At 33.3% G+C, this 23,416-nt stretch overlaps 2 long non-coding RNA genes across 2 annotated transcripts in view; one reads left to right on the top strand and one right to left on the bottom strand.

Moving 5' to 3' along the window:
* Positions 1-7,008: 7,008 nt before the first annotated feature.
* LOC149245448 (uncharacterized) overlaps positions 7,009-23,416 on the bottom strand; it is a 29,945-nt gene continuing 13,537 nt past the window's right edge. The window contains exons 3-4 of the long non-coding RNA XR_016265547.1: positions 16,421-16,515; positions 7,009-7,111 (exon numbers count right to left, since the gene is read on the bottom strand). This is a non-coding gene — a long non-coding RNA (uncharacterized LOC149245448). The remainder of the gene's footprint in view (positions 7,112-16,420; positions 16,516-23,416) is intronic.
* On the top strand, positions 9,191-10,381 carry LOC149245449 (uncharacterized). Its single transcript, XR_016265546.1, has 3 exons — positions 9,191-9,465; positions 9,702-9,847; positions 10,064-10,381. It is a non-coding gene; the product is annotated as an uncharacterized LOC149245449 (long non-coding RNA).

Here is a 23,416-nt window from a genome sequence, read left to right as displayed (position 1 = left end):
ATTTAATTGAAATATAAATTTTAAATTTTAAATTTAAAAATTAGTTTAGATTTATTTTTAGTTGTAAGTTTATTATGTGTTAAGAGGGACTTTTTTTTTGAGGTATTGATTTTTTAAGTGTGAAAAGAGATTTGATTTTTTTGGCATTTGGTAGATGTAGAGTTAAAATGAATTTAGATTAGTTTAAATATTAACCTTTAAATAACTCACATTAGAGAAAAATACCATGGGAAAAAACCATAGATTAAAAATATAATAAGGAAAAACCATGGGTTGGAAAATTTTATATTTTATATTTTAATTTTAATTTGACTAAGTCAAAATGTTAAACATTGTAACATCTCTCTAAAATAACTAAATTCAATTTAAGTCCATGCTAGCTCTCATCATTTTCCTGCTCAAAAGATAGGCGTTCTCAACACCTTAGCTACTTCGGCGGGTGTTGCAAGTTTATGACGAAAATCACCTTGAAGATGAGAAAACTGACCTCCTGGAAGTTTTTAATAAGAATGGTTATAGTAGGTCTCAAGGTCTTAAGGCTTTTCAAAATGCTGAAAAGGGTCCTAAGAGTAAGATTGACCAAGGATTGGTCTTCCATTGTTCATCTTCCCTTTATTCTAGGGACCACGGATAAAATCGCTAGGATCTTGAGGAAGCATAAGATTCATTCTTCTTTTAGACCTCTTAACACTATATGAAGTTCTCTTCATTTTTTTAAGGACCCGATTAACCCCAAGGATTAGAAGGGTGTTTATATCATTCCCTATTCTTGTCGAGCTCCTTATATTGGTGAGACCAGTCGATCCATTAACCAAAGGATTTGTGAACATGCTGCCGACATCAGGCATGGAAGGTCTCACTCCTCCGCTTTGGTAGAGCATGCAGAAAAAACCAATCATCACATCTCCATTGAAGAGGCTAAGGTCATTGCGAGGATTGACCATTTTCATTATCGTAAATTTAGAGAGGCCTTAGAAATTGAAAAAAAGACTTGTTAATTTAAATAGAGATGACGGCTGGAGTATCAACAGATGCTAGATTCCTGCACTTTCTTCCTAAAAAATTATTTTTATTTATTTATAGATTAATTAATTAATTATTTTTGTTAATCCCCATATTGCTTAGTTTATGACTCTCTTAAATTATTCTTGGTAATATGAATAGGATTAAACCTTAATATTAATATAATATTATATATAATAATATTCATTAATAAGATTATATAGGGTTATGGATCCTTTCTCACCTGAGGGGGGATGTGAAAAAGAGAGCGAGGAGGGTTCCATCGGCAGGAGGACTCGAACAAGGGCAGCCTAGGCCATCGGCTTAGGGTGCTGCAGACTAGACCTCATTTTGGATGACGAAGACTAGGAGGTACGGGGTGGGTCAACAAGTTTTCTGTGGAGATGGTCCATACAATGGCCATGTAGGCTGTGGGTTGGATCCAGGGTGCTCAATCTGCAAGGATCCCAAGGAATATGTTTACTGGGACAAATTTCATCCAACTGAGAGGGTACAGTGGATGATTGCAGAGGAGGTTTTGGGCAAGGATTCTTCCTTCGTTTCTCCCATGAATCTCAGAGGCTTGATCCAGTACACAAACCCCACCCCTTCCCCCTTTGATCCTTTGTTTACGTAATATATTATACCCTAAATTATTCATTAATCGAGCATGTCCAAAGGTATGAATCAACAATCCAACTGTATATATTTGTGATGCTTACTGGTGCAAATTTTCATTTTTCCACAAATGCATAATAGCGAATAGATTTACCTTAAATTATTCAACGTCCAAAGATATCAATCAACAATCCAGCTGTATAGGTATATGTGTGACGTTTACTGGTGCAAATTTTAATTTTTCACAAAAGCAGAATCGCTGTCAGGGTTTACCGAGAAGAGTTGTGGCAGTGTAGGTGACTAGGCTGATTGAACCAATATCTCTTCTAAAAAAATTTAACAATTCCAATTTAATAATCCTATCGGCCTCTCTTTGTACCTTTTGGGACAATTGCTAGTATATAATTTTTTTAATATTTAATGACAAATTGATAAATACTAAGTTATTAACGAATAAATATCAAATTATGTAAGAATAACGGAAAGTGGTATATACCTGAAATTATGTGTATAATTATTCAAAACATTCATATTTCTTGGATTTCACGTGAGATGTTATAGGGTAAGAATACAGGGTCAATGATATGTGTCGGCAAAGACCAGATTATTTTAAAATAAAGAGAAAATTGTCTATCTATTTTTTTTTTAACCGAACAAAGTATTGATATCATTTTTTTTTTAAAATCTAGGAGAATGGGTAATTGGTGAGAGTAGATTATTTTAAAATAAAGAGAAAATTATCATTTTAATTTTTTAATCTAGGAGAATCGGTAATTGGGGAGAGTTATCCTGAACAGATCCAAGAACCCAGTATCAAATTTAACTTGTTGCCACTATATACCTAGGCTACGTGCAACTGCCTGCAAGCCGCACAATAGCAGGAAACTTATGCCTCAACAAGAGGGTAGCAAGAAACTTATGCCTCAACAAGAGGGTCGCCTACTCTTTTAGCCAAGACACAATAGATCATATATATACTCAATGAAATTTGAACCCTCATCTAAAGGGTTACACCCCCAGAAACTTACTATTGAAACTCATCATTGTATAACAAAGTATTGATATCATTAACAACCAAAAGTTTTGATATCATGGGGACCATATATCTAAAACTTTCTATTTAATCAAACAAAGTATTGATATCATTAACGACCAAAGTATTGATATCATTGGGACTATATATCTAAAACTTTCTTATTTAATCAAACAAAGTATTGATATCATTAACGACCAAAGTATTGATATCATTGGCACTGTATGTAATGTGTGTGGGGAAAGAACACAATAGACGAGGAGCAAAATCAATGTACTCTCTCTTGAGAACACTTTATGTTTAATCAACCTAAGTATTGAGATCCTTGGGACTCTAATGTAATGTGTGTGACTCTATGTAATGTGTGTGGGGAAGGAACAACATAGACGAGGAACAAAATCAATGTACTCTTTCTTGAGAATAACTTTATAATGAAAAAAATATGGGATATTGACAAAGTGGAAAGTAACAATAATGGATGGTGGTGTTGGAGGTGTGTTTTAGGCGATTGTCACAACGTGTTAGAATGTGATATTGGAATGAATAACTAATATTATTTTAATTGTGAGTTTTAAAATGGTTTTTTTTTAAGAAAATAAGAAAATAAGAGTGATGATTTTTTAAAGAAAAAGAAAAGAAATTAATTTTTTAATTGCATTTTTGGTTTATTTTTTTATAAGTTTACTTACATGTCAACCGCGTACACATGGTGTCTCAGCTTCACATCTGAGAGAACCACAAAGGACATGTCTAAAATACAATTCAAAAAAGCATTTTCTTTTTCTTCCCTCAAAAGTATTTATCTTTTGGGATGACATCATCATCTTTCTGGTTTTTTAAAGTTAACTTTATTAGTACATTTTTTGTTTTGATGGATACCTGCGAAAGTAGTGGGAAGATATCCAATTCTAAGAGAAATACATAAAGTTAACTTTATTAGTACATATTTTGTTTTGAGGTCCATTTTTTACTAATGAATACCTTGGAAAGTAGTGGGAAGACATCCAATTCTAAGAGAAATACATAAAGTTAACTTTATTAGTACATATTTTGTTTTGAGGCCCATTTTTGACTAATGAATACCTTGAAAAGTATTGGGAAGACATCCAATTCTAAAAGAAATACAAACAGGGATAGATAATGGAAAATGCTTTTAGTCATATAATAACAATGGAGAATAGACAATGAAGAATGTTTCTATATCATATATAAATATCAATCATCATCACATAATGTCAAAATAGAAAATTAATTACATAATAAAATGTCTCACAGTAATTAATGCATATGTTTTAATATTAAATAAATATTTAAAAATAGAATTAATAGAGATTTAATATATATATTTTTTCCTTTTATAATATTATTCAAAATTTTTAAAATTTCCATTTAATATCAAAACCTATAATTAGTCTCCTGATTTTCACTGACACAATGTGGCAAGAGCATGTATATAATTTGGTGAAATTATATATAATAATAATTTTAATTTTAAGATTATGAATAAATTAAGCATCAAATTAATATATGAATTTTTTTGATTATAAGATAAAAATAGAATAATATAATTATTAAAATTTATTTACTTTATTTCAAATTTGAAAAAAAAAAAAAAAAAAAAAACATATATTTATAGTTAAAATATTAAAATACTGAAAATATTTGAAGTACATGAATAACATTATATTATTATTTAAAAACTAAATATTTAAATTTATAATCAATTTAATTTATTTAAATATTTTGAAAAAACAATATAAATAAAAGAAAATAAAATCCGTATTTATTTAAAATAATATATAAACCGGACATTGAAATTTTTTAATGATCTGTAAAAATACAAACAAAAATATAAATGGGAAAAGTAACATTATCCTTGCCATATACGTTAAATAGTTAATGAAAGGCGATAGATTTATTATCAAATACTTTATCAATACCCACCATTAAACTTACAGCTATTTCAATAAATATTATGTGATAATAAATCCTTAAATTCATAAATAGTTATTGAAATTCTTTAATCTCATAACAAAACCGTCCTTATTTATTTTTTGCCCCTCACTCATCGTTAAATACATATATTTAAGAATTTAAAACCATTGTCCGCCCTGTCCACATCAGATTACAAGTTTTTAGTATTATATTAAAGAAATTGAAGCCTCTGAACAAGTTGTTCATTTGAAGTCTGTGTTTGGTGGAATTTGAAGCGTTTGGTCCCCACACCAACGATAAAGAGCGCGCTATTATCGATTTCTTAAACGAAGTTCGGGTTGTTTTGGGTGGTGAAGTTATTTCGGTTCAAACCATTGGATCGATTCGAAGCGCGAAGCGGAGACGTCAACTGGATTGCTGACGGTGACTGATCTTAACGAAGTTCGGGCTGTCAGCTAAGCGCATCAAAATTACATAGCTGTGCATGTGGGGCTGTCACCGAGATGAACCGAGACTTTCTTTCTGCTTCAGTTGTAACCATAGTTACGGAATTTCGATTCGGTACCCAAAAAAAATTGATTACTTAAAATTTCATACATAAAAATTGTGTAAGTATAGATCTTAGCAAACATAGTTGTTTTTTTTATTTAATGGTTAAATTATTTTCCCGTTCTTAAAGCAATAAAAGTGATATACATGTAAATAATATTATATAAATATGTCAAAAAAAAAACACATAATTATATAATTTTCTAACTCTCTTATTAATTAACAAGAATTACATAGTAACTAGTACTCGCTAATTAACTTAAATATAGCTTAATTAAATTTAAAAACAATAAATACAAAAATAAAGCAATATCTGCCAGTTAGTTTAAGTATAACTTAATTAAATTTAAAACAATAAACACAAAAATAAAACAACTAATAAAATATATTATTGTTAAACACTTTCACTAAAAATTAAAAAATATTGTTAACTAATATTGCTTTTATTAACATATATACATTTTAATATATATGTTTATTTTATATATATGTGTTTTATTTTTTTATTAATATATATAATTTTTTATAATTAAATTTATTAAAATATGTTAATATAAGAGTAAGTCACTTTAAATTTAAAATATGGAAAACAAAAATAATAGAAAAAAAAAATAAAAACAAAAAAATAAAAATTAAATAAAAATGAAATAAAAATAAAAACAACAAATTAATAACTAATAGAAATAGAAATTATTAAAGAGCTTATAATAAGATCTCAACCAATCACCTTACAAATAAATAAATTTAAATAATAATAAAAAAAAACAAAAATTGAATTCTGAATATTAAACTATGGAGAAGCAACATAATTTCTTTTGGTCAAAGACAAACTAATACACACTCAAAAGAAAAAATTGAATCATGTATAACATGTGTAGCTAGTACCTCATAAAAGCTTTTATAAACAAATAGAAATGAAACTGAAAATGTTGTGGTGAAATGTTTCTTTTTGGTGAGCACGTATCTCATTGGTTGTAATGAAGATTTATAACTTTATTTTTTTGGCATTGTTTGGTTCAAATTCATATGGAGAAACTTTTTTTCAATTCAATGAGACCAATTGCACAACTAATTGTCCAAGAAACTTGTTTTGCACAACTAATTGTCTCCTACAAATTTCATGGGAATTGAACATGATCGATATAGAGTTGAATGCAATTGTGTTTGTGGGGAGTGGAGACATGAGAATATGAAACAAAAGTTTTATTGTTATCACTCAAATGACGTCTCTTTCTTTTGTAGAGCAAAATTTGTTGGACATTGGATAAACCAATGCTCCTTGTGTGTTTTGCGGCATGGACTAACCGCCTCTTGTGGATCCTTATATCTGATGATGTGATAGTTGACTAACACTTGCATCCTTATCTGACACCTGCATCCTTATATCTGACGATCCTTACTAACACGTGCAGGTTTTGGTTTAATGGTAATCGTGATTCACAACAAAAGTGAGTTGAGATGATCTATAATTTGTGATTTAGTATTAAATTGATTTTAAAATTATATTGTAAAGACATGTTAATTGATATTTATGAATAATTCGTAATAACAATTGTTCAAATAAAATATACCATTAGCCATGTTCAATTTTTTTAAATATTATAAGTTTATGTAACTCAATTTCCGGATTCATATGACATTTATTGTTGTTGTAATCCACATTTTGAACCAACAACGATGGTTTTATGATTTATGTTTTAGTACTAAATGGATTGAATTTGATAGTCACTTTTCAAACCAGAATAAAGTTATAGTAGATTAAACAACTTTAACAAAATTCACACATTAACTTTTTGCCCGGTACTTTGATTTGAGAAGAAGATAAAACAACTTTAACAAACCTATTGAAACAGATGAGAAATTGAACACTAACCTCCAATAAATGTCGAACAATCTCCAACAACTTGAAATAAAATATGAAACTTCAAAGTGGTATCGTGATAATATCCTAGCTGGAGTTTCAAATCCTTTGACCTGCCAGAAGAATAGACATTAATCACAGACACACCAAAAAAAAAAAAAAAACTTCTTGAATTCATGAAGTTTAATTTCTTGAATTCTTGAATTCAATTTCTTGATTTTTTGATATACTTAGATGCAAAAATTATAAAAACTATATTTAAATAAAACAAAGTCAACAAAATTAGGAAAAAAATGTTCACTAGATCTTAAACTTAATAACTATACATCAATAAAAATTTCTTAGTAAAATTAGGAAATAAATGTTCAAAAGATTCTAAAAACTAATAACTAATTAACATAATAGTTATCACTCATAAAAACTATGTGTAAACTAGAAAAACAATTATGATCAATGTAATTGGAATTGAAAATAGAGAAAAAAATTAGAAAAAGAATATATATATATATATCTTAAGCTAGCTTTAAATTCCAGCCAAAACCACCCAAGACTCAAATGGGTTGGTGTAAAGACACGAGGGCTTGGTTAAACTATTGGGAGATCAACTAGAATGATGCATTGCAAAACATTAATAACATTAAAGATATTGTTACTTCTAAGTTCAAAGAAAAATTGTGGCGTGAAAAAGATTTAGTGGGTAAAAGAAAATTAAGTTATTATAAAAAGGTCATCAACCCCACCCTAGAAGATCAAAAGTGTTTATCTATTTTAACTAGCTCAAAGAAGAAAATTAATATAGCAAAGATTAGAATGAATTCTCATGAGCTCCATAGTGAAACAGGTTGTTGGGCAGTTCCTAAAACACCATGGATGGAAAGGATCTGCCATCTATGTGAGAATAGGAACATCGAGAATGAAAACCACTTTCTCGTAGAGTGCCCAGGGTACAACCACATTAGATCTCAGTTTCATAATCTTTGTCGCAACATTGAACTTCCTAGCCTTTTACAATGTCAAAATTATAGTGAGCTCGGGAGGCTTCTTTCCAATCTTTTTGAACATAGGAATAAAATCTTAAATCAAACTAAATAATTTGTTTCTTTAGGTCTGATAGACCAAAGTTTGGTCTCAGTGGACGTTAACCATCATTATCATATATATATGTGTGTGTGTGAGAGTCAAATTAAAAAAGTAAGAAAACTAAAAAAAATATTAGTTTTTTTTTTTTTTTTCCAAAAATCATAGAAAAAGGAAACAAAAATATAAGCCAAACTAAAAAGTAATAAAACTCAAAAATATTTATTGGAAAAAATTTATTTATTTATTTATAAAATTTGTCTTAAATTGAAAATATGAAAAAAAAAACTATAATTCATAGAAATAATAAAAAATACAAAAATAAAAATTAAAAGAAATAAAAAAAAAAAACAAAAAAAATAGTAACTAATAGAAATGAAAGTTACTAAACAACTCATAATAAGACCTTAACCAATCACCTTACAAATATATAAATTTCAATAATAATAAAAATTTTAAAAAATGAACTCTCATTGTTAAATTACCAATAAAATATAATTTTGGAAAAAAACAAAAAACAAATGCAAAACTAACCACAAATATAATAATTAAAAAACTAAACTTGAGATGAATCCCTTAAAAACACACTTTAAAATAGATATTTATACTGTTGATTCTATTGACTGCACATTTTACTAAATCCATGCAGAAAAAGAAAAGAGAAACACAAGCCAGCCTTAATTCAAGATTTTCGCGACTTTAGATTACAGGGACTGTTGACACGTTCTTTTCATGATTTTCGATTGCAAGGACATTTGACCCATTCTCTACTCGAGGGAGGGAAAATAGAAATGCTTACTCTAGTAGGTGGGAATACTGCGAGTCTCGATTGCAACGACATTTGACCCATTCTCTGCTCGAGCGAGGGAAAATAGAAATACTCTTCCTCCATAATTCCGACTCCATCCACGCCAGTTCTGTCAGAGAGTAACAGGGTGAAGAAACGGACACTAACATATTTGGTGTGTATCGAATTGAAATTTACCGTATTAATCAATAGTATGGCCATTTTTTTCGAATTTTGCCGGCAGATTCGGCCGAATTTCGTAACTATGATTAGAACCGTGGATATGGCTCCAATACCCGGACAAGGGTATGGCATCCTTATCCTTTATTGTGTCAGATGGTTGTCCATTGATTCTTTGCACGTTTATGATGGTTGTCCATTGATTCTTTGCACGTTTATGGGGATTCCCGTGTTGAAATTGGCTGGGTATATGGACACACTACTTTCGATCCAGATTGGGCACATTAGATTGTTTTTCCAACAGGTATGTTTTAGAGAAAAAAAAACCAATCTACAGATGCCCTTTCAAAGCTGGGACACACTTACAGATGGGGAGATCTATTATGATGCCTTGTACTCACAAGGGAAATGTTAAAAAATCTGGTAAAATTTCATTTATACAACGTTTGTTCAGAAATCTGGGAAAATTTCATTTATACAACATTTTCATTCTTTTCTGTTGATTGGTATTCCAGATAATGGTAACCGGTCTTATCTGTTTTATTTTAATGTCTTCTAGGCATAACATTTTTATGTCCATTGCTGATTCCCTAAATATTTGGTAATTGTACAGATATAAGTGCCATCAATTATTTGACGGCACCCTGGTAATTGTACAGATATAAGTGCCATCAATTATTTGACGGCACCCATATTGGTCCTATTCCCAAAATATTTGTGGAATCAGCATTCTACATAAGCTCAGCAGTATGCATGGGATCTCTTCTTTGGGTGACAGTATAGAAAATTTTGCATAAGCCTCCTGGTTGGTTACAGGATAGATGTTTTTAACGAGACAGCGTTTTTCAGAACAGCATTGTGTAACATATTTGTAGTTTATATTTACATTATGAACAGATCTGTTAGATAATGAGAATATGTAACAGATTTTTGCTTAAGACAATTACCAATGCTTTTTATTTCCTGCCAAAAAAAAGCCGAGCGCAAGTGCTGAACTACAGTTTTATGTTTTCAATTACAGACGGGTTAGCATCAGATTCCGGAATTCCAAAGCGAGCATAGGAGTCTGAAAAGCAAGTTTGAACGCTCGCACCCTGGTCGCCCACTGTTTACCTGGGACGTTGTTGACGGTTTTCGTATATGGCAAAGGGAGAGCAATGCAGGTTCTGATTTCAATGTTGTCTAATTAATTGGATGAAAGAGAGATAAATACTTTCATTATAGAATATAAAACCCTTATACTAATAGCAGAAGATATTTATATTATTTATTCTTAAGAAATCATCTTCGAAGTAGCTCTCAGGTGTATATAATTTTGTGTGGTATTGTTTGGACCAAACTTTCTATCTATATTAGCTTTAAGATTGAAGACATTTCTCACCATAAGGAGTTTATTTTCATTTATGATATAAAATTAAGGTGAATTAGATATACTGGTGTTATAAATTTATAGGGTTTTAGAGAAAAGAACAAATACAAGGAATAAATAGGATTCATTAATTTTTGGTTTTGGTTTTAATCTTTATTGAGTGTAACATGGGAGGGTGAGTAAAAAGATATGAGGTTTAAATGTATTTTTATAGTTTAATTTAAATAGTTAGATTTCAATTCTAAAATATATACATTTATGAATTTAGTAAAGAAAAAAAGATAATTTATTATTATTATTTTAGATAAGACACAAAAAAGTTTACATTCAACTTTAACATTGTTAAGAGTTGCATAGGGAAGACATGAAATGATAAACCAAAACAAGAGGAGCTCACATGTGCTACCTCAAGCAAAATGCCACACTTCAACATCACATTAATCTAAATATTAAATATATACAATTTGTTAGGGACATCAAATCATATCCCCAGAGAATAGGAACTGAATAACTATAGAAAGTAAAATCACAACTACGTAAAACTCAAACTTCAGTCTTCCTAGAGGCTTAGTAAATATATCAGGCATATTATCACAAGAATTAAAATATTTAACACAAATCTCTTTGGACTGCACCTTTTTCCTAACAAAATGAAATTAAGTGTCTATGTGCTTAGTGTTTTTATGAAACACATGATTGTAAGTTTGATGGAACTTTGATTATCGCAATTGCTAACCATAGCTTCTGTCTGTTATTCTCTTGCATCTTGGAGAAGTTTGTGTAACCAAACTGCCTCACATGCTGCTACACATATAGCTTGATATTCTGCTTTTGTTGAGGATAAGGCTACAATATGCTGCTTCTTGCTGCACCAAGAGATGACCCCAGATCCAATGCTAAAGGCGTAACTTGTAATTGATCTTCTATCATCTAAATTTCCCGCCCAATCAGAGTTTGTATGACCTGTCAAGCTAATATCAAATGAATCAGAATACAAAATACCAAAGTTTGTAATTCCTTGCAGATACCTCATTACTCCTTTCGCTGCAAGCCAATGGTTCTCATGAGGTTGAGTCATGAAGTGTCTCAAAACACTCACTGCATAAGCTAGATCTGGTCTTGTTGTAGTCAAATAAATAAGACTACCAATCAAATGCCTTTACAATGTTGCATCTGCATATTTCGAACCATCATTCACCTGAAGTTTGCTATTTTGATGTAAAGGCACAAATGCAACCTTGCACTCATCCATTTTAAATTTAGTCAACAAACTCTTAGCATACTTACCGTGGGACAAGAAAGTCTGGCTTGAATCTCTCCAAACTTCTAGACCCAAACAGTAATGCAATTTTCCAAAGTCCTTCATCTCAAATTTATGCGATACCTACTGCTTGATTTCTTCAATGAGATTGTTTGCACTTCCTGTCATGATCAGATCATCTACATATAAAGAAATCAACACTATATGCCCCTCATCATTAAACACAATATACAAATTAGGATCATTTTGCTCAGTTTATAACCATGCATGAGGAAAAATGAATCAATTTTGTCGTACCAGGATCTAGGAACTTGTTTTAAACCATATAAAGCTTTCTTTAATCTACAGACTAAATGCTCCTCCCTTCTTAACAAACCCCTCAGGTTGCATTAAGTATACTTCTTATTTTAAATCATCATTTAAGAAATCAGATTTAACATCTAATTGATGTACTTTCCAATGATGCTTAGTGGCTAAAGCAACAATCAATCTAATAGTATCTAATTTTGCAACAAGGGCAAATGTTTCCTCAAAGTCAATAACTTATTTATGGGAATACTGCTTTGTAACCAACTTTTCTTTATACTTATCAATAGACCCATCTGCTTTAAATTTCAACTTAAATAACCATCTACAACCTATGGGTTGTTTACCATGAAGAAACTTTACTAGATCTCAAGTATTATTCTTAATAGATTCATATTCCTCCTTCATTGCTTCCTTCCATTCACAACTCTTACTAGCTTCATGAAAATTAGAAGGTTATGCAATGTTTAACATACCAGTCATGAGCGCACAATCCCTATACTGAGCTGGTAATTGTTTCGGGCTGCTAGATCTCCTGAGTGGTGGGGTGTCAATTATTATGCTCCATTCTTATCTTTGTGGACTGAACTCAATTTCCTCCTCTTTATCTTGCTACTGCTGCTGTTGTTGTCGTTGTTGACTGATCCCTGTTTCAACATCCTCATCTGAAAGTAAGGGTACATGACATTCTTCATTATCTTGAACAGGATTTCCATCATCAACCTGTTCAAGGAATGCTACGTCTCTACTAACAAACACCTTGTGAGTAGAAGGATTAAACAACTTATAAGACTTATACTCACTACAATATCTAATGAAAGTACATTTAATGGCCTTTGAATCTAACTTCTTCCTGTTTTCTTGGGGAACATGCACAAAAGCTTTACAACCAAATACTCTAAGATGACTTACTGCAGGCTTGAAGCCAAACAATGCTTCAAAAGGAGTTTTATAATAAAGACTTTTAGTGGGACTCCTATTCTTCAAATACACTGCAGTATTGACAGCTTCTGCCCAAAAACCATTAGTTAGATTCTTACCTTTCAACATACTGTGAGCACACTCCACTAGTGTTTTGTTTTTCCTCTCAGCTACTCCATTCTACTGAGGAATGTAAGGTGTTGTAAACTGCTGCATCCCATGCTCTTTGCAGTATTTGATGAAATCCCCTTTCTTGAATTCTCTGCCTTGATTTGATCGAAGAATCCTGATAAAATTTCCTGCTTGCTTTTCAATCATGTTCCTGAACTACTTGAAATAATCAAAGGCATGACTCTTCTATCTAAGAAAATACACCCATGTGAATCTTTTACAATCATCAACAAAGATTAGAAAATAGTAGGCCCCACCTAACGATCTTGTCTGCATAGGCCCACATAAATCAGTGTGTACAAGTTCAAGTGTATCCCTCTGTTTCCTATCTTTAACAACAGGAAATTCATCTCTATGTTGTTTATCGAATGCACATGCTTCACAATCAATATGCAACTTTTTCAAAACATGTAGACCATTCACCATACCTTTGTTCTGCAACAGTAGAAGATCACTGAAATTGATGTGCCCAAGTTTCTGATGCCACAAGTTTTCAACAGACTTATCCAATGACATCAATACTTGCTATGGTGTACTCTTCACATCTAGTTTGTAGAGGTCTCCTATACGAACACCTGTAGCAATAGGCTTCATGTGGTCCAACAAGTCTTTAATAATACAATAAGATTTAAAGAATTCTACCTTGAGATCCTGATCTGTAATCTTTGATATAGAAATCAGGTTCTTCTTAATACCAGGTACATACCACACATCAGATATATTCCTAATGTTTCCATCAGGCAGAGTGACAAGGACATCTCCATGTCCCTTGATCTCGTACCCTCTATCATCTCCAAGGTATACTTTTACTCCAGTGTTGGATTCTCTAAAATTTCTGAACCATTGCTTTTTACCTGTCATATGTGAGGAGGCTCCAGAATCTACGAACCAAATATCTGATTCATCCTCCTCAGTGGCTAGTGTAGTCTTAGCCATAAATAATCTGACATCTTGGTTTTGATTCTGCATCAACTAGATGACTTACATGTCTTTTATGCTTGTACCTTTCCCCATCCGCCTTTTTCTTATGACAAAATTTAGCAATATGGCCTATCTTACCACAATAAAAACATTTAGGAGCATAGTCATGTTTATGCGAGGTCATACTTTGTGGTGTCCTTTTTCGTGATATGTTGCCTTTCCTGTGATTAGCCACTGCTTTCCCCTTCGACTTGAACTTGGTCATCAATGCAAGATCTGGATTTTGAGGTTTGAGGGACAACCTCCTTTCTTCTTCTTGTAGCAAGATCCCGATAAGCTCTTCAAAACTTGGAGGCTTTTCTCTTGCATTCAATCTCGTTATAAACATTTGATAATCATCCGTCACGCTGTTCATGGTAATTGTCACCAGATCACCATTCGACACATTCTCACCGATATCAGTTAGTTTATTTTTAACCTCCTTTATCCTAGATATGAATGAAGAAACAAACTCATTCTCCTCCATCTTGATGGAGAGAATCTTCTTCCTGAGGTACAAAGTTCGATTGGTGTTCTTGATCTCGTACATTTCTTTGAGAATCGTCCATATATCATTTGTCGTCTTGCACTCCCGAATGTGAGGGATGATGCAATCTTTGACTGATAACTTTAGGAGAACCTTTGCCTTCATCTCCGTTTTCTCCCAGTCTTGAATTGTTGTATTCAATCCACTAGTTGCAGTAGTTCGCTTGACCTCATCATCGGTGGCTATGTCATAGACATTCTGTCCCTCAAGCAAACTCTGGAGCTTAAACTTCCAATTAGTGTAATTGGAACCATCAAGCTTATTACTCTCATTGAGATAAGCTTCAACAATTTGATTATTCATTTTGGATGAATAAAAAACTTCAATAATTTAAAACCAACCCCAAATCTTCTTTAAAAAAATGATCACTCCAAATTCCCTTAAAAAAAAATGCCCCCTTTTATCAAATAATAAGAGCCTCCATATTTTTAATTAAAGAAATTGAAACTTTAATTAAAAAAATTAATTAAACAAAGAAAAGGTTGAATCTCCTTTCCCGACAGATCCGTCTTGTCCCTCAATTGAGCACAACTGGATTGATTTGGGGCTGTATTCCACTCTCAATACCACCAAAGTAATCCTCTCTGCGGTCATGGATTCAATCCTGCCGTCCACGCCAACATCACGTGTTCATGACTTTTGCAGCACCCAATTTTCGACTTTGGAAAGTCACGCACAAGAATCTCGCAGCACCCAAAAAGAAATTTCGAGCACCCAAAACACAATCCTTCTCCACGCTGACGGCATATGTTTAAGGTCTCTTCTTAATTTAATGCAACAACAAACATGCAACCCTCACACCCTCATCGTACCAGGATCACGTAGCATCTAATGACCTCCCCTACAGCCTGAAAACCAATATTTCATAGTTGCGAACTTGGCCTCCCTCGGGCTGTCTGCAACAAGTCTCGCGGTGATCAGAGGCTGCACACCTTCGCGTGGACTCAAGCGATCTCGGCTTCCTCCAACAGTTAGCCTCCACACAGCAATCCAAAGGACTTTCTCCTCCACAGATTTCACCCAGATTGCGCGGGCCTAGATCTTGTTTTTGCTGTGCCCGATCTCATGCAACCCACTTCACGGCCTCAAGGTCGGTGCAACCTTCCCACGCAGATCCGTGTCGTGCTGCATGTGTATCCAAAGTGAATCTGCACGCCAACAAAAAATCGCGGAAGGGTAACAGATGGATCGATGCGACTCTCCCTTCAAACGACGTGCGACGATCTAGCTTCAATCGCGTCGGCCTCTCCCACTCAGGTATCGGCTCCCTCAGACCTGCAACTCTGATACCATGTCAAGAGTTGCACAGGGAAGACATGAAATGATAAACCAAAACAAGAGGAGCTCACAGGTGCGGATCACCAAGAGCTACCTCAAGCAAAACGCCACACTGCAACTTCACATTAATTTGAATATTAAATAGATACAATTTGTTAGGGACAACAAATCATATCCGAAGAGAATAGTAACTGAATAACTATAGAAAGGAAAATCACAACTACTTAACAATAATAGCCTATTCTCCATTAATTCTAAAAAACATTAATTTGGTGTTATGTAAAAATGTAAATAAATATATAATGTTGGAAGATAAAATAAATAAAAGAAAATCTAATTCATCTTTTTTTTTCTTCTTCAATTGAAGACTTAAATAGAACATCAGTTTCATGTTAGGTGAAGATTTAAATAAATTTATCACTAAATAAAAGAACACCATTCATTTTCTTTTTGGACAATTAAACAAGTGCATAAAGATTTGAGAAAAATGTAGTAAAGATTTCGAATAAGAGGAAGCTAAAAAAAAAAATGTGTGTACTATGGCCAAAAAAGAGTAAAATGTAACCTGCAATGTATCTTCAGAATATTGCTTGATATTGTGATGTACGATCTTCATTCAATGAACACGCCATGGGATTAATAAGGTGCAACTGAAAACACCTGATCCAAAAAAGTGCAATCAAATAATTTATAAAATAAACAATAGCTGTGCCCAATAAACACCATAAACAAAAGAAAACAAAAGTTCTTTACATCCTAAATATTACACAACCAAGAAATACACAAATAATCTTGTAAATAACACAGCAATAAAAACAAAGATATCAAGCAAGTATACTTTGGAAAAATTGAGTGCACGTGCCGGAAAGGAGTCGAGTGTGTCTTGTGATACGCACTTGAAATGCTGCATGACAGTTGTAGATGTACTCAATCATAAACTAGACGTGGGAAATCACAACAATCTTTATCAACGGAAAATACCAAGACTTATGCCTAACACACAAAGTGTAACTGATAACACGGTGGTAACACTAACACAAAAAGACATTTATATTAAATAACTGAATTGGAGTTTTTTTTATAATTATTTAGTTAGTAAAAAAATTAATGATTAAAAGTTATTAAGGTTAGTCTGTTTAGGTAGTCTAAACTTTAGTTTAATAGTTATGTGTGGAGATTTAGTCTAGGCAAGTCTTGTCATTCATATTTATTTAAAATTATATATATTTGAGAAAACTACTCCAAATAAATTTTTTAGTTAAAAATAAAATATAAAAAAATTATATAAATGATATATAAAAATTAAAAAAATTATATAAATGATATATAAGTTATTATGAAAATCATATAATTTTTTAGAAAATATTTGAATTTTATAAATTTAAAAATATATTTGAAATAACAAAAATATATATTGTTCTAATAGTTAAGTGGGAGGTTTAGTCTTTACAGGGATGTTCCAGGCATGATTGAAAGGTTTGGTTTTAAGGGTCTTGAGGTCCAATCCTGAGTAAGACTATATATGCCTGAGAGCCAGTCCAGGTATGATTTCAATCATAGTAGGTGGGGATGTTTAGTCCTCATAGGTTTTGTGGTCCAATTCTGGGCAAGACTATAATATGCCTGAGAACTGCTCCAGGAATGATGGAAAAGTTTAATCCCTACCAGTCTTGTGATCCAATCCTAAACAAGAGTATATATACATAAAAACTGTTCCAAACATAATTTCAATCATCCAATTCTAACCGAGGCTACAGCTCTTTCCTCACTAATAAACATTGCCATTCAATGTTTAACCCATCAAATCGCCTTAAAAAGATTATGACCAGTCAGACACAGAGATGGATCTCATGGACTATGATAAGTCAGACGCAGGAGCTTAGATCCCATGGACTTCGACACATGGTGAAAGTTTCTCAGCTTTGTCATGAGATTCTTCACAACATGCAATATGTGGGAAGGCATCTGGTGCCGAAGGAAGTCAGATATCTCCTTCTTCAGCTGACGGATTTGATAGATTTGGACAGATGGGACCAAATCTGAAATCTGTCATGAGATTCTTCAAATCAATGAATATGTAAGAAAGGCACCTGATACCCAGAGAAGTCAGAGATCTCTTTCCCATGTGGTGAATCATATCTGACCTTAATAAAACCGCTGGCTATCTCAGACCTCTTTTCCCATTCTGCGTCCTTCAAGAGGGTGTGATGGCCTTCATGAAGTCCTCATCTTTGGCCTTCTGTAGATTTCACAACAAGATTTACTGAAATTTTTGAATACAGCCTCTGAGCAGCGCAGCTAATTTACAGCATGAACTATTCCAATCAAATTGATCAGGGATTAATTTTTCCACTTCTTTTTACATGGCCATCTTTAACATGTTTGTTTCCTTAACCTTAATTCAATTGTACATTCGGGTTATCAGAGGCCCAGCCACAAAGTCAACGTTTAGCTTTCGGGTAATCAGAGCCGCAGCCACAAATTCAACATTTAACTTTACGACAACCCTAATATACAATCGAATTAACCTCAAGTTTCCTGGCTTCTGTTTTCGGTTCTTTCCTGAATGAAATGTCTCTCTTTATAAAGAGAGAAACCGGAATTTATTTACAGAAAGAACAAATCATATATAAGACTAGACTTGTTTTTGCTGACAGGAAAACGAAATTTCTCCGGAGCTTCAATGAATGTATATCGAAAGAGCAAATCCTACGAGATGAAAGTTTAGAACAGTGGTAGACAAATGGCAGGTTGCTTCTTCACACTGTTTTTATGGTGAGGAAAACGAAATTTCTCTGAACCTTCCATGGATGTACATAGAAAGAACAAATCATATGAGAAGAGACTTCACAATAGTAGACATATGACACTTTGCTTCCCTACAATGTGTTTTACCGTATAAAAGACAAGGTAAATAAAACAATGTCACATATAAGAAACACAGAGAAATATTTTAGGAAAATCTCAATTTCCCCGAAAAATCTACCCGAATAGAATTCCACTAGTCTGTGGTCAAAATTCTAATCAAATTTGTTAGGTAGCTTTGTTCAACTCTTGAACAATGTCACATATAAGAAACACCGAGAATATGTTAGGAAAATCTCAATTTCCCCGAAAAATCTACCCTAATAGAATTCCATTAGTCTGTGGTCAAAATTCTAATCAAATTTGTTAGGCAGCTTTGTTCAACTCTTGGCCTCTTAGCCAGAGGAACTCTGCTCAACCATGGGCCATTGCAAATTACACTTAAACACAACTGACATAATACCATTAACACAATGAACACAAAACCATGTGCTAGAAACCACTAATAGTAAACACAACTGAGATAATACCATGAACACAAAAATACGGAGTTGTCTATAATGCGATTTTTTGAGATTCCGGTGACGGAATCCGGCGGAAGAAATTGAGATGAAATCATGATTTGTTGCAGTTAAAATGGTTTTTTAACTGCATATTTGGATTCAGCACCCTGAAAAACCCCTGGGACGCTTTCATTGTGCAGAAACTAGTTATCAAACTTGGATTTCAAAAAATTACTGCCGGATTTTCACCGGAAAAAATCGCCGGAAAGGCTTTCAAAAAGTCGCGTTAAAGACTACGGCCAAAAATACAACCGAGATAATACCATGAACACAAAACCATGTGCTAGAAACCACTAATGGTAAACTATCCTTAGTCAAAATTAATCCGAACAGTTTTTAAGGAGAAGAAAAAGAAATTTCTCACCTTCAAAATGAATGTATATAGAAAGAACAAATCATATGAGACGAAGCTAGTGGCACTTTGCTGCTTCTTTCTTGGTTATAGAAAGGACAAATCATATGAGACGAAGCTTCACTAGACAAATGGCATTTTGCTTCTTTCTTGGTTAGGTCTCGGCGCCGCCAGTGTCCAGCATCAGGGTGAAGTAAGTCAAATGGGTTGTTAAACCATCAGTATATGGATAATATTAAAATGAAACAAGTGGGTCCACACGGTATTGGAACATGTTGTTCACGCGGTATGGTATCAGATACATATCAATGACGAGTTGACATTGTCCACGCTAAAGTAACATACAAGCTTTCCACATATTATATATAAAAGAAGAGCCTTCAAATGGAAATGTTCCAGTGCTTTTCAGTTTAAACAGATCCGTTTGCGAATGCTCAATTGCGGGGGCTGGAAGAGAAATTGTGCAGGTGGAGGAACTACTATGAGAGAAACTACTATGAGAGATTGAATGAACAGGGCAGTGGAGTCTGTATTTCCACGGTTGGAATTTTAAAGTGTATTTACTCGTCAAATTTATTGGTTTTCATATTTTTTTTCCAGTACAAAAAAAGCACCATTTGTATTAATAATAGGTATATTTACATATTGAAAAGAGATATGTTTAGAAAGCAAAAAGCAAAAAACTGTGTAGAAACACAGCACATTAAGATGAAGAAAAACATTTGCATGGAGTGATGTAGATTATATATGAAGGACAATATGTGAGCATATAACAGACTATTTCTGCCCATAGATACCAGGATGACCTCTAGGTCCATATAGATGGTAAAAACAAATTCCGTAAGATTGAGAAAAACAAAAAGGTAGTATAGAAACCATACCTTCCGTGAAGAGGTAGAAGCATGAACAAAAGAGATATAAATTTGAAAGATACCAAATATAGAAATGATTAAGTACCCGGCAATGCAAAATCTTCTATCTGAAATGTAGCTGATCCCATTTGAATCTCCATTTTCCATATACCAAGCTGACTTGTTAGCCCTTTCTTTGACAGAAAATCAGCACGTTGGTTCTGACTTCTATTCACATGATTGATGCAAAAATCCTTTTTCCTGTTCCATAATGCATCTATCCTGTTCACAGGCTGTCAACATGGAGTTCTTTATAGATAATTTCCTTTTGACATGTTCAATAATGATACTTGAGTCACCATAAATTTGTAGATTCTGTATATTAAGAAAGGTGCCAAAATGAAGAAGACCAGCGAAAGCCATAGCTTCAACTTTATTTTTTGTACCATTCCCTCCATTCCAAAAAATGGATATTCGTTGTTCTTCATTCATTTCAATGTGGAAGCCGCATGCACTTATGCCCTTCTATGCTGCCCCATCAAAGAAAGCCCTCGCGAAGCCCATCTGTACCCTCCTTTGTTGCATTGTATTCTTGCTGTTATGGTGAATCGTCTTAGATGGGATAGAGGAATGTAAAGAGGTAATCTTCTCGAAAACAGAGATCTTAATTTCATTCCCATCTTGGAAAACCATTCTGTTCCTCCACTTCCAAACTGTCCAGAGAAGAAGTTGTGGAATGGATCTAAATATTGATTTCTAAGAACTCCACCAAAACAAAGCATCTTGCATAGATGAATGTGACACCAACCTGAATCCAAAATAGTGAGCAAGATCCATCCATATCTGTAAAGTGAAGTTGCATTTTAGGAACATATGAACATTGTTTTCTTCCTCCTTTTTGTACATTAAGCATATACTAGGACCAGTCCAATTTTTCTTTTGAAGGTTCTCCCAAGTAAGGTTTTTATTGTGAAATACAAGCCAGGAGAAATGAATCATTTTGTTGGGAGCCCCAGCTTTCCACATTGATAGCGAAAAAATCTTTTGAAAAGGAGAGGGAATTTCTTTAACTAATATTGTGTAAATGTCCTTACTTGAAGTTCTATCCCCCTCCTTTTCCCCCTCCAGGTAAGGGAATCATTTCCTTCCATTTTGCATTCCAGAAGATTTCATGATAATCATTATGTTGTTCCATTGTTGAGTTAATTCCCCTCTAGACCCAATTCTATTGGTTCCTTCCAAATAGGAACGACTCCTTGCCATCCTGCTATAATCTGATTCCATGTGAAAAAACCCATTCTGTGTAGAACAGAAATGATATTTTGTGGAATATTAACATTTTCTCCTGTACCCATTATATGATCAAAACCGATATAAACATTTTTGCCATTTTGAAAGTTCCAAGAGAGATTTTTTAGAAAGATAGATTCAATTTTCCGGAAACTCAGCCATATTGCAAATCCTTGAGGGTAACCAATAGTCCCTTTTCTGTACCAATATATTAAATCTTTGTTCCCCATATACTTCTTCCTTAAGGATGTACTCCATAGACTGACCCCATTTATGCCTCTCCATAATGATTTGCATAGAAGGGCTTTACCAAAGGTTCTTAGATCCATAATACCCCATCCACCCAGATCTTTTGGGATCGTAATATTCCTGAGTTTAGTCAAATGAAATTTTCTTTTTTTCTTTACTACCTCCCCATATAAAATTTGCCATCAGTCTATTTAGCTTAGAAATGATCCCAGTGGGAACATAGAATAGATGGCCCAATAGACTGTCATCTGTGCCAGCACAGATTGAGCCAGTACCGCTCTGCCTGCCATAAATAGACACTTGAATTCCCACCCTGCTATTCTTCTAAGGAAGCGATCCGTGATCCACATCCAATCAGCTTTTTTATAGCCCGTTGGTTTAAGATGGAAACCAATATATTTAACACCCTCCTCGATGGGCTTCAACTTTATATTAAACAGTCCCTCCAAATATTCCTTTGAATCCATATCTCCATCATCAAAGTAGAAAAAAGATTTTCCTTTGTTTCTAAGAATTCCAAATGCTCTTTGGAAATTTTTTAGAATGTCATGAATGCAATTCCATGTAAGCCTACAGAGTTTCCCAAAAATCATGACATCATCTACAAATAAATTGTCGGAGATATGGTTTCCCTTACAGATCATCAAAGGCCTGCATTGATTTTCCATTACAACTCTTCTAATTTGTAAACTCAATGAGTCCATAGCAAGGATAAAAAGGAGAGGAGATATGGAGCATCCCTGTGTAAGACCTCTTTCTACCAAGAAAAATTTAGTTGGAAAACCATTTATAAGAACAACAAATTTGACATTTTCTACAGAGGCCATAATCCAGTCCACACACTCATTGTTTAAACCTATTTTACATAATATGCACGTGAGAAAACCCCAATCAAGGCTATCATAGGCTTTTTTTAGATCTAATTGAAGGATAGCAGCATCCAACTTCTTAGTATGTAATGAGTGTAAGCTCTTCTGCTTGTTAGCCACAACCTCAATGATGTTTATGTTGTGGAGAAAGCCATGTTGTTCCGGAGTGATGAAATTTGACAGAGTCTCACGGATTCTATTTGCAATAATCTTCGAGTTGATATTGTAAATCATGTTACAGAGGGAGATAGGTCTAAAATCTGAGAAAACAGAAGCTTTTTTCTTCTTAGGAATGAGAGAAATATATGTAGAGGAAATATGCTGGTGAATACTGCCCTTCTGTCTAGACTCCTCCACCATAGCCAGAAGGTCTTTGTTGATCAAATCAAAGAAATGAATGAACTCAATACCCCACCCATCTGGTCCTAGGCTTTATCATTTTTAAAGGACTTCATAACTGATAGGAGTTCCTCTTCAGACACAGGCTGCAATAGTTCATTATTTTTTTGCTCTTCAAACATAGTAGGGAAGCAATCAATTCCCCATAAGATGTCTTCCATTCTGCATGTCCCATTTCTTTTA

This window comes from Pinus tabuliformis, chromosome 7, assembly GCF_031772625.1.
Source record: "Pinus tabuliformis cultivar Carrire ecotype Pingquan chromosome 7, CPIR1, whole genome shotgun sequence".
Classification (NCBI taxonomy): domain Eukaryota; kingdom Viridiplantae; phylum Streptophyta; class Pinopsida; order Pinales; family Pinaceae; genus Pinus; species Pinus tabuliformis.
The sequence above is the reverse complement of the archived record's forward strand: the minus strand, read 5'-3'. Positions and strand labels throughout refer to the sequence as shown.